Source organism: Salvia miltiorrhiza, chromosome 5, assembly GCF_028751815.1.
Source record: "Salvia miltiorrhiza cultivar Shanhuang (shh) chromosome 5, IMPLAD_Smil_shh, whole genome shotgun sequence".
Taxonomy (NCBI): domain Eukaryota; kingdom Viridiplantae; phylum Streptophyta; class Magnoliopsida; order Lamiales; family Lamiaceae; genus Salvia; species Salvia miltiorrhiza.
The window spans coordinates 415,664-432,204 of NC_080391.1; the positions used below are offsets into that span (position 1 = coordinate 415,664).

At 36.8% G+C, this 16,541-nt stretch overlaps 1 long non-coding RNA gene across 1 annotated transcript; it reads right to left on the reverse strand.

Moving 5' to 3' along the window:
* Window positions 1–12,833: 12,833 nt before the first annotated feature.
* LOC131026561 (uncharacterized) lies at window positions 12,834–13,951 on the reverse strand. The gene is made up of 2 exons (XR_009102339.1): window positions 13,255–13,951; window positions 12,834–13,184 (listed from the first exon to the last, which is right to left on the reverse strand). It is a non-coding gene; the product is annotated as an uncharacterized LOC131026561 (long non-coding RNA).
* Between the last annotated feature and the right edge of the window lie 2,590 nt (window positions 13,952–16,541).

Below are 16,541 nucleotides of genomic sequence, written 5' to 3' on the forward strand. Positions count from 1 at the left end.
TCATCACATCAGCTCAACCTGCACATTTAGAAAACATATGCAGGGCTGAGTACAAAAGCACTCAGTGGGCACGTATGCCTAGGTATAAAAATACATGCTTCAAAACTATAAATTGTCATGCCATCATAATCAGTACAGCAAGGGAGTTTTTTGCTAAAAAGGCCCAAGCTTACTAAGTTCATTTGTGATTCTTAAAGTTCGTCTGATCAGACTAAGTTCTTTTGTAATCTATCATATCTGAAACTGTGTGCCGGAGAGGTGGCCACCTCTCACGGTCACTTGACCGGCCAACCCGCTAGATGACTCACGGTCACTGGTGTACACTAGCCCTGGCAGGATAGCTATCAACTGCTCAGGACCCGAATTCGATTGCATAATAACTGGCAAAGCCACATCAGATAGATATCATACCAAACATTGAAACATTTATGACAAGACAACACTTGAAATAATTTTCAGTTCAATGATTTTGCAATGAAATAACTGTTCAAACATAACATTAAACTCGTTTGATAGATATATAAAACTGAAATTAACAGTTAAATCATCTCATGCATTCATTCGTATAAGAGGCCTACGACACGCAGGGGATCTCTATATACGTATAGTAAAAGTAATGCCCACCTCGTTGTGTCTCTGTATCAATGAGTAACGTCACTCTCTCCCTCAAGTCGTTACTTCCCAAAAGGACCTTCATCGTTTATGAAGAATTGATGAGAAGTTATAAAAGAAACCTCGATTAATAATCTAATCTCTTTTATGAAACATTAGTATCTCTAATGTTCATCTCTCTTGATTGTTAATCAATATAACAATTATTATCTCTCGTCATTACTCATTAATTATAACATCCTTATGTTATAATTAGCAGCGCTTCAATTAAAAGAAATATTTAACACATCGAAAAGTCCACTTTCTTAGCAGATCTATTCGCTCTCATCTCGTCTAATTAACCAATTAGAAAGTTAAACTTTCCATTAGGCATGTATTTGAGTCACGGGTCAACAAGAATTGACTATGCTCAAATTCTAATTTCACTAAAAATTTCGGCATGACCTATTCATATATAATGTCAGCCACGAGATTTCAACGCGTGAATCTCACTACGTGAACTCGTCTCTCGACTCAAAACTTAACATCTTGACATCTTTTCAACGCAAACCAAACAATTCAAAATCATCAAAACTCTTTATCAGTAAACTATCATTTATACTCGACACCAATTGTTCGAGTGTCAGATACCAACATTTATGTGCGTTAATCATAACTCTCACAACTCACACCATTTAGTCATATCGTATCATCCATCAAAACAAATATAATCAAGTTGTTTTCTAGAAAGTTTTGCTGTTTTTGTGTCATCTTTAAAAATTCATAACAACCAACTCAATCATCATAAACTCTCATACCAATTGATCTCAAAAACTTCATGAAGTGTAGTTCACTCTAAAAATGGTAGTTAACCAAAAAGGTTAAAGGTTTTTGGAGATATTGCTCTTTTAGTGCAGGCTGTCAAAGATTGACAGTTTCTGCCAATTTTGTTTAGGCCATTAGAAACCAAGGCAAACCTTAATAAAATTCCATCAAATTTAATCATCCAAAACTAAAGGTATCCTTGAAGATTTGGTTAAAATTTCACAAGAGAAAACGTTCATATGATCTGCCAAATAAACAATGAAACTCATACACTTTTACTGTTGGACAAATATGACAGCAGAACAGGGCATTTTTGAAATAATAAACTGCTCTGTTTCAGAGGTCATAAAAATCGAAATCTTATGTTTTTAGAAAAGTATTGAAGTCTAGTTTCGTTTAAAAAAAACGGTGATGCAAAATCCTTCATGGATTAATAGATATAAACGTTTTTGTGAAGTCTACCAATAGTTGACAGATTCTGTCAAGGATTTTTCAAAATATCTTTAAAATAGCAAACATCATCCAAAAGACATGAAATTTTGCAGCAACGAAAAACACATATCATAGATAAACATACTAAAATTTCAGAGCCATCAAGCAATGAAAACTCATCGAAACATAAGCTTGAAACTACTGTAAAATTTTGACAGAATTCCAGTTTTAATTTCGTTCAACAATTATCATCCATAAATTGTAAATCAATTAGCATGCTCATGTGATATCGTAGAACACATATACGCAATAATATTCATTATGCAACGTCTCAAACTTCACGAATTTAAATAATCATACTCTAAAAATTTATACAATTTTCGTGCTTGGAAAAATACGAATTTAATATATATCGATTCTAGCATACCCCTAAGCACAAATATCAAGTCAAAACGATCAAACAAAAATCGAAAGACAAGCTAATATGTGAAAAACGGGGCTGCCCTCATGGGTTTCATAGCTACGGTTCATTCCGTTCTTACTCCCTTCATTAAACATGCTCAACATTTACCCAAGAACAACATACTAAAATTTCACGACGATCCGACGTCGTTTCAAAATAAAGTCGAGAATCGACGTTTTTCGACGTCGACGAAAATCGAAAATAAAACCATCAAAACGTAGGTAAAGATCTTACCTACTTAGATACGTGATCGAAAAGATGATCGGCGCTCGTCTCGGTGCTCAAATCGGAGGTCAAAAGCTCCGTCCAAGCTTAAATGGAAAATGGCGTGTGTAGTGTGTGTTTTAGGTGTTGTGTGTGTGAATATGTGAGTTGTGTGTGTGGTGTGGGCTGATATAGCGTGAGTTAGTGAGTGTTTGACTGAACTTGGGCGGTTGGGGGGTGGTTTTGGTGGGGTAGGGTTAGATATTTAGTCGTTAAATATCTCGTCTCGTCTCGTCTCGTCTCGTCTCGTTTTAACGACTAACAACCCATACTCTTCGTTACTCGCCCTCTCAACCTCTACTCACTTTCATTACACTCGTAATTCTATATAAATATAGAAAACGCAAGCTCGTTCTCGAAATTCTGATAAACGAGCTCGGTTCGTTTATCGAGAAATCCCGATTTAGTATTCACTCGTCGTCCAAAAATAAAAACTTTCATTATTGGACTCGTATCGAAAAACTAAGAATATTTCTCGACGACGTGCACGTAAGATTTTGAAAGTCGACAAAAAGACGAAATAGCCGTATTTTACTATTCATCGTCAAAAAGTCAAAAATTTCAAAAACGTCTTAACGGACTCAGATTTCACTTTCGAGTTCACCGTTCTCATTCAAATAATTATCTAGAATTATTTGAATACTCAAACTCAAATACGGATATAAAATCCCACATCATTCTCACATCATCAAAAGAACATCTCAACATTTTTAAAATATAACAACAAAACTTCATATAACTCTTCATCTCTTTACAAAGTAAATCAAACAAGGGATCTAAACCCTAATTACTCAAATTCAAGCAATTAAACACGTCATCAAAAGCCCGGGTATTACATACCCTCCCCCTTAAAATAAATTTCGTCCCGAAATTTGTACCTCCTGTAAATGTTTCGGGCACTTCTCTCACATCTTATCCTCAAGCTCTCTTTCCACTTCTTTCTAACTATCATATTTCCATTGGACCTTATCCAATGCAATCGACTTATTACTCAATTGCCGAATTTTATGATTTAGCATCATCTGAGGTCTCTCTTCATAACTCAAGTCTGGTTCTAAGATCATTTCTTCTTAGTAAACCACATGGTTTGGGTCGGAAATATGTATCCTCTCAATTGTGACACGTGAAACACGTTATGCACATTTCCAAAGCTAGGTGGCAAAGCCAACCTATACGCTATTGGACCTATCTTTTGCAATATCTCGTAAGGACTTATAACTCTGGGTCTAAGCTGTCCTTTAACTCCAAATCTATTCATCCCCTTTGAGGGTGAAACCTTCAAGAAAACTTTGTCTCTTATCTCGAAACTTTGTCTCACATCTTATAGGTAAACTCAATTAGTGGCAACACATTCTCCCGATTTACTCCTCTATCAAGGATAGTAGTTCCTATAATATCTTCTATCGCCTGCTATGCTAACATTCATCCTTGTACCCAACTCTTTCTGTAACTCATCCAAAAACGTGATGTAAATTTTTTTTTTTCTGAGGTGATCTACACCGGTACTCAATGCAATCTTATAATCTCACGAACGTACAATTGTGCTAACTTATCTGGTCCATACGCGATTAGGATCGGTATGAAATGTGCAGATTTTGTTAGTCGATCTACAATCACCCAAATTGCTGTATTTCCTCTTTGACTTTTGGGTAAAGCTGTCACAAAATCCATCTCTATGTGATCCCATTTCCACTCAGGAATCTCCAACGGTTTTAACTTCCCATAGGGTCGTTGGTGTAATGCTTTCACTTGCTGACAAGCTAAGCATCGCTCTACAAACGAAGCTATGTCTCATTTCATTCCGTCCCACAAAAATCTATTTTTCACAACCTGATACATCTTTGTGCCTCCTGGGTGGGCGGTGTAAGGCGTGTCATGAGTCTCACTCATGATCGTATTCTTAAGTTCATCATCGCGGGGAATGCATCTTCTCCCCTCAAATAAGATAGCATTGTCTGATGTTTTTTTTTTTTTGTAACTCTTGAGATCTCCTGCTCTTATCCTTTCTCGTAACTTGTTCATTGTCTCATCTTTCCTTGTGTTTCAATCACCATTTTCCTCAAACTAGGCATCGTCGCAACAATACTCGCTATCGTCTCTGGTGGTTTTATCATCTCTATCATCATCTTGTCAAAGTCCTTTATAAGCTCATCCTCTCTCGTGAGAAGACATCCTAACTTTGACGAGACCTTTCGGCTCAATGCATCGACTACTACATTGGCCTTGCCAGGGTGATAATTAATGTCGCAGTTAACATCCTTTACTAATTCGAGCCATCTCCTTTGCCTCATGTTAATATCCTTATGCTCGAAAAAGTATTTCAAAGTTTTGTGGTCCGTGAAAATCTCACATCTAACTCCGTAGAGATGATGTCTCCAAATTTTCAGGGCATGCACAACGGCTGCAAGCTCTAAATCATGCGTTGGATAATTTATCTCGTGGGGTCTAAGTTGTCGTGATGCATAGACTATAACTCTTCCTTCTTGCATCAAAACACATCCTAGCCCACTCTCTAACGCATCTGCGTAGATGGTATACTCTTTATCCATTTCTAGGACTATCAGCACTGGTGTTGTAGTCAATTTCCTTTAAGCTCTTAAAAACTCTTTTCACACTCCTCTTTCCAATTGTATTTAGCTTATTTTCTAAGTAATTGTGTCATCGGTCTTGCTATCGTGGAAAATCCTTCAATAAACCTCTGATAGTATCCTGCTAAGCCTAAAAAGTTGAGAATCTTGTTAGGCGTAATTGGTGATCTCCACTCATGTACAACTTGTACCTTGACGGGGTCAACTTTAGTTCTTTCGGATGATACAATATGTCCTAGAAAAGTTACTTCGTTCAACCAAAACTCGCACTTGGTGAATTTGGCAAAAAGCTTCTCAACTCTTAGCGTTTCCAACATCGTTCTCAAATGTTTTGGCGCTCCTGCTCATTCTTCGAATAGATGAGAATATCATCTATGAAAACTAGGACAAATTTATCCAGTTATTGATGAAAACTCAATTCATGTGATCCATGAAAACTACTGGTGCCTTCGTCAAACCGAATGGCATAACTATGAACTCATAGTGCTCATACCTCATTTGAAAAGCTGTCTTAGGTGTATCCTCCTGTCAAAATTTGAACTAGTGGTATTATGATCTCAAGTCAACTTTCAAGAAAAACTCGCTCCTCGTAATTGATCAAACAAGTCATCTATCCTCGGCAAAGGATATTTGTTCTTGAGTGTCAATTTATTCAGCTCTCGATAATCTATGCACATTCTCAACGTGCCATCCTTCTTTTTGACAAAAAGGACTGGTGCTCCCCACAGGGATACACTATGTCTAATAAAACCTAACTCGAGCAATTCTTGTAGCTGAATCTTCAGCTCTTGTAGCTCCTTAGGCGCCATTCTATAGGGTGCCTTCGACACTGGTGCTGATCCAGGTTCTAGGTCGATAGTGAACTCCAACTATCTTGTTGGTGGCAATCCTGGTAAGACCTCGGGAAATACATCTCTATGTTCCCTTACCACTGCTACATCCTCAAAGTTTTTTTTTTTTTCCTTCATCATTCAAGTAAACTAGGTAAGCTTGTGCTCCTTTCTTCTTTACCAATTTCGACGCCTGAAGTGCCGAAACGATTGGAACTCTCTTCTTTCTATCAATGCCGTGAAAACATGCCTGTTTCTTTCCCAGGTGGTTGGAAAGTTATCTGTCTCTTCTTACAATCAATCGGGGCAAAGTTCTCTGCTAACCAGTCCATCCTTAGAATAATGTCTACGTTCCACATAGGCATTAAGTGCAAGGTTCTTGCTTTCATCTTTAGTGATCCTAACTCAAGCTCTAAGTTAGAAATCATGTGAGAAACTGTAGTAGCTCTTCCTACAGGAGTGATTACTCTCAACTTGGGACTAGCTCGTTTTGGTTCGAGTTTGAAGGTAACATGCTTCAAACACTTAAAGAATGCGAGGCTCCTGTATTAAACAGGATTCTAACTGATGCATCCAACAACTTGCCCAATACTACCTTAAAGTCCTGCCTTAAACCGGCACATAAAACTCAGACATCTCATCATCAGTATCCATCTCCTGATGAGCAAATCGTGATAGCTCACAGAATTCTCGGTTATACTCTACAACCGATTTCTTTCCTTGCATCAAACTTCGATAGTCAGCCTCTTGCTGCTTACTGTACTCCTTGGTACATATTTCTCAAGAGTAGCCTTGAATTGTTCTCAGGTGTAGTTTACCAGTTGCTCGGGTGTTAAAGTCTTCTGACGTGCCTCTCACTAGTCTTATACATCAAAAGAATCTACTAGGATAACTCAAAAGTTGTAAGGGTTCAACACTAGAACGACATCAAAACAAATTGTTCAAGAGACTCAAATGAATGACCAGAGGGTAGAATGAAGTAACTACCAGGTCGAACAAAAATGACCTAGAGTAAGAACCCATCTGGCTTTTCAACCGAAAGTTGAAACACATGGGTTTATAAACCCAAAACACGTCTACTGAGATTTGGATCATGCGGACTGGCCAGGTCCAACATAATCACTCCCCAGTCACACGGGATATACTATCCCGAACTTGGAAATTCTGTGTCTTCTAAACCCTCAACATACTATACATAACAAAACTTAAGTTCACACCAGCAAGCTAAAAGCTTAAACTCAGGGTCCTATGTTCTAGACTCTTGTTTCGAAAGTTCAATATTTTTTTACTCTCCTCTCATGTTGCGGTGGTGGTGGCGGAGTATTATCCCGCCTATCCTTCACATCACACTCTTGATGACATCTTGGAGGCATTTTTGAAATCACAAAAGGAAAACTCAACTCGACCAACGCTCTAAGCATCCTCAAAACTCAAGTTCAATTTACTAACTCAACTTTAAGGAAAACCCTCACGGTCGCCTTAACATTCATCTGTAAGGCAATAAGCACTCACGAAATGCTAACAAAAAGACCACTCTGGTCAACCTAATATATCCATCAGTAGAATGCCTCTTTTTAGAGGGCTTACATAAAGGGGTTATTTAAACCCTACAAAAACCATAGTATCTATCGTAATGTCCCTTCTAAATCGACACCATTAATAGTACTATGTCTCGGTCTGGACCTCCTACGGTAATTGCTACCAGTTAACTCATCTAGTTGCTACTTTAGCACACTAGGAACATCCATCTATTTAACATCAGTAGGGTACTAAATTCGCATGCTTATCTATCATCATGTCAAAATCTCAAGTACCAGTATCTCCTAAGTAAGTTATATACATCGCAATGTAATTGCAACTAATCAAAAACGAGGGTGTACCGCGCATACTCTCAAGATCATCCTTAGCTCTAGCCTACATCGACTTCTCTTCTCATCCTCATCAACTCTAGCCCTCCTCGGCTACTTCTCATCCTCATTATCGTTTATCATTTTATCATCTTTGGTAACTGATACTCAAGGATCGACTCGATATCTACTACACTCTTCTAGAGTCCCTGGTAGAAAACAAGCATCCGGTCAGTAGATCCACATAGAAAATCTGGGTATCTGTAACAAATCCATCTCCTGTGGGTCCAATGCTCAAGACGACATGTCCCATCATATTGAGTGGCTTTCTTCCTTGCTCAATCCTACCACTCGATTGGTAGCACGGGGACTAGGTGCACGATGCCATCCAGTCTAGTAACAACTATAAGGCTTTCATCCTTTCATAGTCTATGAACATGTGTTTGAAAATTTGCTAGGGTATCTCTGTACCACATACTGTACGCCTCGTCCTCGTATCCGATCTTTCCTGAGTTCGATCTCACAGCAGTCCACTTTCGTGCAGTGCCAACAGTCCTGGCCAACCTATAAGGAGAACTTAAAGGTGACTCTAGGAACTAACTCTACTTGGCTCCAGCAACAGAAATAAACAAAACATAACTTAGCAAAACTCCTATTAAGTAGTACTGTTATCTTAAAACTCAAGCTCAAAACATCTAAATTCTCATCTCGTCCCGTCTTTACTTAGTAGGGAATCTCTCTAAACAATGATATTAGATCCCTTAATCTAAATCATCGTGACTCAGTAAGACAACTCAACAATTCTCTCTCAAAGTCATCTCCAAAGACTATGGCTCATGATACCTCCTCAAGTACCATTAAGGTTGCGTGAGCAAAACTCGCGTCACAAAACAACTCAACATATCATACAATATCTCATTGCAGCATGCTAATAACTCATCATTAATCATGCTATTATACTCAAGCTCATAACTCAAACTCATAACTCAAACCAACAAGTACTTAAAGCAATTGCTAATTCTCTCAAGCTTTAGCTCTAAGTTCTCATTTCATCCTTCTACTTAGTAAAAAAAATCTCTCTTAACAATGACATTAGATTCCTTCATCTAAATCATCGTGACTTATCACAACTGCTCAAACAATTCTCATCACAAAACATCTCAAATACATCACATCATAACTCATAATTATGCATCCTCAATCATATAACATCATATGATATAAACGCTCTCATGATTCATCATGTAACATCAACATATGCTCTTACAACATAATAACTCATTATTAATCATGTTGTCATCCTCAAACTCAAACTATGCACCTTTAAAGTGTAACATCATAACTCATCATATAACCTCAACATCATGCTCTTCAAAATTTAACGTCAAATAAACTTTGAAATTTTACATACCTCGTTGAGCCTGGTGTGATGGTGCGCTGAGCTCACGGTTGTTAATAACTATTAGTCTAGTGACTCATTCTAGACTAAACTCAAGACTTCTAATTCAGAGCTTTCCTTCGCTCTGATACCACTCTGTCACAGCCCGCCATAACTAGGGATAGTTAGGCCGAGTGATCCACGACTAGGGATGGGGTTAAAGAAGAAGGGGAAGAAAAGGGGCGTTATTTATAGCCGTAAAACTTACTTATCTTAATAAAACTCGTCATTTTTATTCATTAATACTCAATTGAAAACAGTCTATGAAAGACAGCATAAAACTTAATTAATATCATTAATCAAGTTATACATCATATGAAACCATTCTCTTAAGACTCAAAGTATGACATAACATACTATAACATCAACAACATCTTGCAGCGGAAAGTAGCTAGACATATGTATGAAGACATATTCTAGACAGGTTAAATATTTATTAACAACCCTGGAGACTCCGCTCATTGCAGCACCATCATCACATCAGCTCAACCTGCACATTTAGAAAACATATGCAGGGCTGAGTACAAAAGCACTCAGTGGGCACGTATGCCTAGGTATAAAAATACATGCTTCAAAACTATAAATTGTCATGCCATCATAATCAGTACAGCAAGGGAGTTTTTTGCTAAAAAGGCCCAAGCTTACTAAGTTCATTTGTGATTCTTAAAGTTCGTCTGATCAGACTAAGTTCTTTTGTAATCTATCATATCTGAAACTGTGTGCCGGAGAGGTGGCCACCTCTCACGGTCACTTGACCGGCCAACCCGCTAGATGACTCACGGTCACTGGTGTACACTAGCCCTGGCAGGATAGCTATCAACTGCTCAGGACCCGAATTCGATTGCATAATAACTGGCAAAGCCACATCAGATAGATATCATACCAAACATTGAAACATTTATGACAAGACAACACTTGAAATAATTTTCAGTTCAATGATTTTGCAATGAAATAACTGTTCAAACATAACATTAAACTCGTTTGATAGATATATAAAACTGAAATTAACAGTTAAATCATCTCATGCATTCATTCGTATAAGAGGCCTACGACACGCAGGGGATCTCTATATACGTATAGTAAAAGTAATGCCCACCTCGTTGTGTCTCTGTATCAATGAGTAACGTCACTCTCTCCCTCAAGTCGTTACTTCCCAAAAGGACCTTCATCGTTTATGAAGAATTGATGAGAAGTTATAAAAGAAACCTCGATTAATAATCTAATCTCTTTTATGAAACATTAGTATCTCTAATGTTCATCTCTCTTGATTGTTAATCAATATAACAATTATTATCTCTCGTCATTACTCATTAATTATAACATCCTTATGTTATAATTAGCAGCGCTTCAATTAAAAGAAATATTTAACACATCGAAAAGTCCACTTTCTTAGCAGATCTATTCGCTCTCATCTCGTCTAATTAACCAATTAGAAAGTTAAACTTTCCATTAGGCATGTATTTGAGTCACGGGTCAACAAGAATTGACTATGCTCAAATTCTAATTTCACTAAAAATTTCGGCATGACCTATTCATATATAATGTCAGCCACGAGATTTCAACGCGTGAATCTCACTACGTGAACTCGTCTCTCGACTCAAAACTTAACATCTTGACATCTTTTCAACGCAAACCAAACAATTCAAAATCATCAAAACTCTTTATCAGTAAACTATCATTTATACTCGACACCAATTGTTCGAGTGTCAGATACCAACATTTATGTGCGTTAATCATAACTCTCACAACTCACACCATTTAGTCATATCGTATCATCCATCAAAACAAATATAATCAAGTTGTTTTCTAGAAAGTTTTGCTGTTTTTGTGTCATCTTTAAAAATTCATAACAACCAACTCAATCATCATAAACTCTCATACCAATTGATCTCAAAAACTTCATGAAGTGTAGTTCACTCTAAAAATGGTAGTTAACCAAAAAGGTTAAAGGTTTTTGGAGATATTGCTCTTTTAGTGCAGGCTGTCAAAGATTGACAGTTTCTGCCAATTTTGTTTAGGCCATTAGAAACCAAGGCAAACCTTAATAAAATTCCATCAAATTTAATCATCCAAAACTAAAGGTATCCTTGAAGATTTGGTTAAAATTTCACAAGAGAAAACGTTCATATGATCTGCCAAATAAACAATGAAACTCATACACTTTTACTGTTGGACAAATATGACAGCAGAACAGGGCATTTTTGAAATAATAAACTGCTCTGTTTCAGAGGTCATAAAAATCGAAATCTTATGTTTTTAGAAAAGTATTGAAGTCTAGTTTCGTTTAAAAAAAACGGTGATGCAAAATCCTTCATGGATTAATAGATATAAACGTTTTTGTGAAGTCTACCAATAGTTGACAGATTCTGTCAAGGATTTTTCAAAATATCTTTAAAATAGCAAACATCATCCAAAAGACATGAAATTTTGCAGCAACGAAAAACACATATCATAGATAAACATACTAAAATTTCAGAGCCATCAAGCAATGAAAACTCATCGAAACATAAGCTTGAAACTACTGTAAAATTTTGACAGAATTCCAGTTTTAATTTCGTTCAACAATTATCATCCATAAATTGTAAATCAATTAGCATGCTCATGTGATATCGTAGAACACATATACGCAATAATATTCATTATGCAACGTCTCAAACTTCACGAATTTAAATAATCATACTCTAAAAATTTATACAATTTTCGTGCTTGGAAAAATACGAATTTAATATATATCGATTCTAGCATACCCCTAAGCACATGTAATGACCCGACTTTTTATTAAGGATTATATACTTTTAATTACTGATTTAAGGATTTATTATGGTAATTAGAGTTCAGCTTCCATTAATAAAATACGAACTTATATGAATTTGATAATTTATATATGTGATGATTTTTTTTTTATTTTCAATAGATGATGCACTCAAAATATATTTTGAGTCCATTAATTTATTGTGGAGAATTTAACACTGAAGTGTTAAATATGAATCTTTTATCGATTGTTTACTTAAGCCCATGAGTAATTTATTTTATGTTAGAAGCAAGCTCAAATGGATTTTATGCTTCAATAAGAATTAGGCTTATATGTCTTAATGTATTTAAATGAGTTTGGAACCTTATAATTAATATAATAATCTCTTAGATTTTTTTTAATTAGAATAATGGCAAGCATGCTGAATCCTAAAGCATGCTGAAGAAATTCTTGCTACGCATGCTGAAGAAATTCTTCAGTCACACATGCAGGCTGGAAGTATTCATACCTGCAAGTTGAAAAAAATTCCACAATCCTCATCCATCCAAGCCACCCCATTTTTCTTTAAAATCACAGCACTTTCACCATTATTTTCCATACTCAACGTCTCCTACGTTCATTCCTCCAACCAAACTTCATGGTAATTATTACAAGTATTTCTCCATCTCATTTCTTTGTCATTTACAGAGCACCTTCTGATATCCTATTATTCATGCTTATTATGCAGAAACAGTAAATCATTATCTACCAATTCAAGGTTACTTTCTAAATCGAAATACTCCATTTCTGTATCAAGTTCATAACTCCAAAAGAACCACCAACGCATACAACTGCTCATATTCCTCTTTATGTGCATACAACTTGTGTATAAACTCGTTTTAACATTGATGTTCGAAAGGCTGAATTTGCAAGTGAGGTGTTTATATGCAGTGTGATTAATTGAAGAACAATTAAAGATCTTGACTTTTTACATGGACATATAGAGATAATTATTTCCTGACTATGTATGAATTTTGCTCAAATCATCTATGCTATGACTGAAATTGTGGCTTGAACCTACTGTGTGTGTGAGTCGAAATCAGAGGGAGGCGGCAGCCGCGGTGGCTCGTCGCCGGCGACGGAGCGGCGGCGGTGAACCTGCCGTTGTCTCCGATCTGCCAAGAAAGGGGAAAAGATGAGGAAAAAGAAAAAAGAAAATGAGAATAGGGAGATCCGGGGGCTTACCTTTGTGAGACGGTGCTCGGCTCCTCACAGCGAATCCGACGACGAACGGCGGCGGCCGTGCTCTTCCACGGCCAGGCGATGGCCGTGAACACCCAAGGCGGCGGCGTGCGGCTGACTTTCAGCGGCGACTCCGGGCGAGAAGCAACAGCAGCTCCAGCGGCTTCCAGTCGACGGTGCTCGCCGAGATCCAGTTGCAGCGACGGCGGATCTGCCATGGAGGAGAGGCGGAGGCGACGGAGCGGCGGCGTGGTGGCGCTGCTGTGCCTTTCCAGCGGCCGAGACAGAGAGAGAGATAGAGGAGAAGAGGGGGGGAAGAGTTCGGGGAGAGAGAAGGAGAGGCCGCGCCGCTCGCCGGCGGCGACGGCGCCGTTGAACGGCAGCGGTGGCGGCAGAAAACAGAGAGAGAGTCGGGAGAGAGAGAGGTCCGAGAGAGAGAGTGAGAAAGAAGAAAGAAGAGGCGCAGCTTTGGTGTTATGTGTGTGTTTGAGTGTATTTAGTGTGTGTGTATATTTAGGTTAGGATTTGAGCCGGGTTTGGGCCGGGTTTCAGCCGGGTTTGGGCCGGGTTTGAGCCGGGTTTGGGCCGAAAATATTGGGCTCCTTCTTGGGCCGATTTAATTAAACTCTTGGGCCGATTTAATTAAATTGTTTGGGCCGATTTAATTAATTGTTTGGGGCTTATTCAAAGAAAAACATGATAGACTTAATTTATCTAATTAATTTGGGCTTATATCTATTTAAATTATTTGAGCTCTTAATTATTAATTTAAATTGAGCTTGATTAATTTAATTATATATTGACCTTTAAATTAATTATTTAAATGGAGTTCTTTATTTCAAGTATTTATAAATGGATTATAAAATGAAATATTTTGAGTTAAACTCTCATTTAAATTAATTCTTTTCAAATGACTTATTAATATGGATTATTTGAAAATGATTAAATGATTTTAAAAATAAGAAAGCATGATCTATGATGATATGATTTATCTATGTAATATTATAGGATTTATTTTTTTTAAATAACGGAATATTTGACTTGATGACATAGATAGAACGAGTTATGATTAATGCGCATGTTGATGTTCGAATAAATAGTTTCGAACCTAAATGATAGTATGTGATAATGTTTTGAGTCTAAGGTTTTGACGAGATAAGATTAATATTAAAATTTACTAATTATTTTAAGGATGATGATGGGCTCACTTATTGGGCTTCATGATTTTATTATCTTGGGCCTCATTTGTTGGGCTCTAGAATTTAATTGATGTTGGGCCTAATATTATTAATGCACTGGGCTTCGAATTTGTTCATTTGGGCTCGAATTAAATTCCTTTTGGGCCTAGTTTATTTTATTGGGCCGGAGATTAATTCAATTGGGTTTTGCTTATTTTATTTCCATTGGGCTAATATATATATTGTTTGGACTCTATTATTTTTATAAATGGGCTCTTATTATTTATTTTGATTGGGCTTCTATTAATTGTTAATAATGAATTTATTATTTATTATTAATTGAACTCCTACTATTTTAAATTGATTAAGTTCAATGAAATTTATTAGTTAAGCCCAATGAGATTTATTAATTTAGGCCCCATTATTTAATCCTAATTATTTTAATTAGTGATAAATTTTAAGACTTACTAATTATTAATTAGTAAGTGAATTAGATTATTTTAAGATGAGTAGATTATTAAAGATCAATAATCCGACCTCATAAGACGAGATTTAATTCCTTAGATAGGATTAGCATCTCATAATTTAATTAAAGGAATATGAGTCATGCATAATCATTTCACGCATCCTCATTTATTGAGATTTTTCGAGAATTAGAATCTTATTTTATTTTCTCGAATTAAAGGTCAAGCACCAGAGTTAGAGCTAAACCGTGAGTCTGCTATTCAGGTAGGCTTTCTACGTATAAACTAAAATTATATATTAGAATTGTTAAGACTTTATGCTTATGAATTTAAATGATATTGTCAATGCCTAAATGCTTTATGTTTTATTATTAATTGCCTATCTGATGTTAATCGAATTCGGATTCTGGATGGGACCGCAAATCCCTTCGGAATTAGTGTACACCTTGTGATCGTGAGTCATCTAGCGGGTTGGCCGATCATAGTGTCCGTAGAGGGAGGCCTCCCTCTCGGCACGAGTTACTGATATGGTGATTAATGATATAAAATACCTGCGCGGGTTATTGATGAAAGAAATGATATTATGTTTGGTAAATACGAGTCTTTAAAGGAAAACCCTCGTATCTTACTACTGTTGAAAGGCTTGACAATAAAATATTATGCATGTATGTAAATTTCGGCAAGTGTCCACTAAGTACTTTTGTACTTAGCCCTGCATGTATTTTTAAATGTGCAGATTGAGCGGTGATCGAGGATGTAGTGTGCAAGCGGAGCTTTGTCAAACTAGGATGATTACCTCAGAGTAGAGTATATGTCTTCATACATATACTCAAATTGTTATTCCGCTGCGAACACTGATTATGTTAAGATATTATGTCAAACAATATGTATTATTTAATAATGTACTAAAACTATTGAGTACCCCGTTTTGGGATAATATTATGTACGGTTCCCTTGTGGCCTTCATTGATATCTAGATATTTCGATTGATTTCCTTATACAAGTCGAGTCATCAAGAAACCGAATATGCCCCTTTCTTACTCCCGCTCCTAAATTCCCTCCCTTAGTCGCGGTTTCCCCGAATTTGCTATCCTTAGCAAGTGCGGTCGTGACAGAATGGTATCAGAGCATTTCTTTTGCTCTGAGTACTACTCATTCCTTCTAAGTTGAGTCTAGATTAAGTAAGTTAATACACTTTTGAACTAGTTGACAAAAGCTTGGCACTACATCTCGTCACGCTCAACGGAGGTTATGGTAAGTACTTCCAAGTTTTAATTAAGTTAATTTCTTGAAATGTATGAAGCATGAATAAGTATGACTATTGTATGAATCACAAGAACTTAGAACTGTTAAGTTATATATGCTCACTCTCACGACGGAACATAGAAGAGAACTTAGGGAGATGCCTTAACTTTTTCTTCATGTTACGATGACATCGACAATGACGGTCGAAATAGAGAAAGAAGAATCACACGAAGGGTCGCATGATGAAACCACGAGCATGAAGATTAAACAGCGTAACGAACGCCAATAGTACGTTGATGACATGGGCATAGCTTAAATATTCGAGTGTTTTTCTACGATGAGATCCCGAATTAGCTTGGCCTTTTGAACTTATTTTGTTGAAACTTTTAGTGCTCGTTGCTAG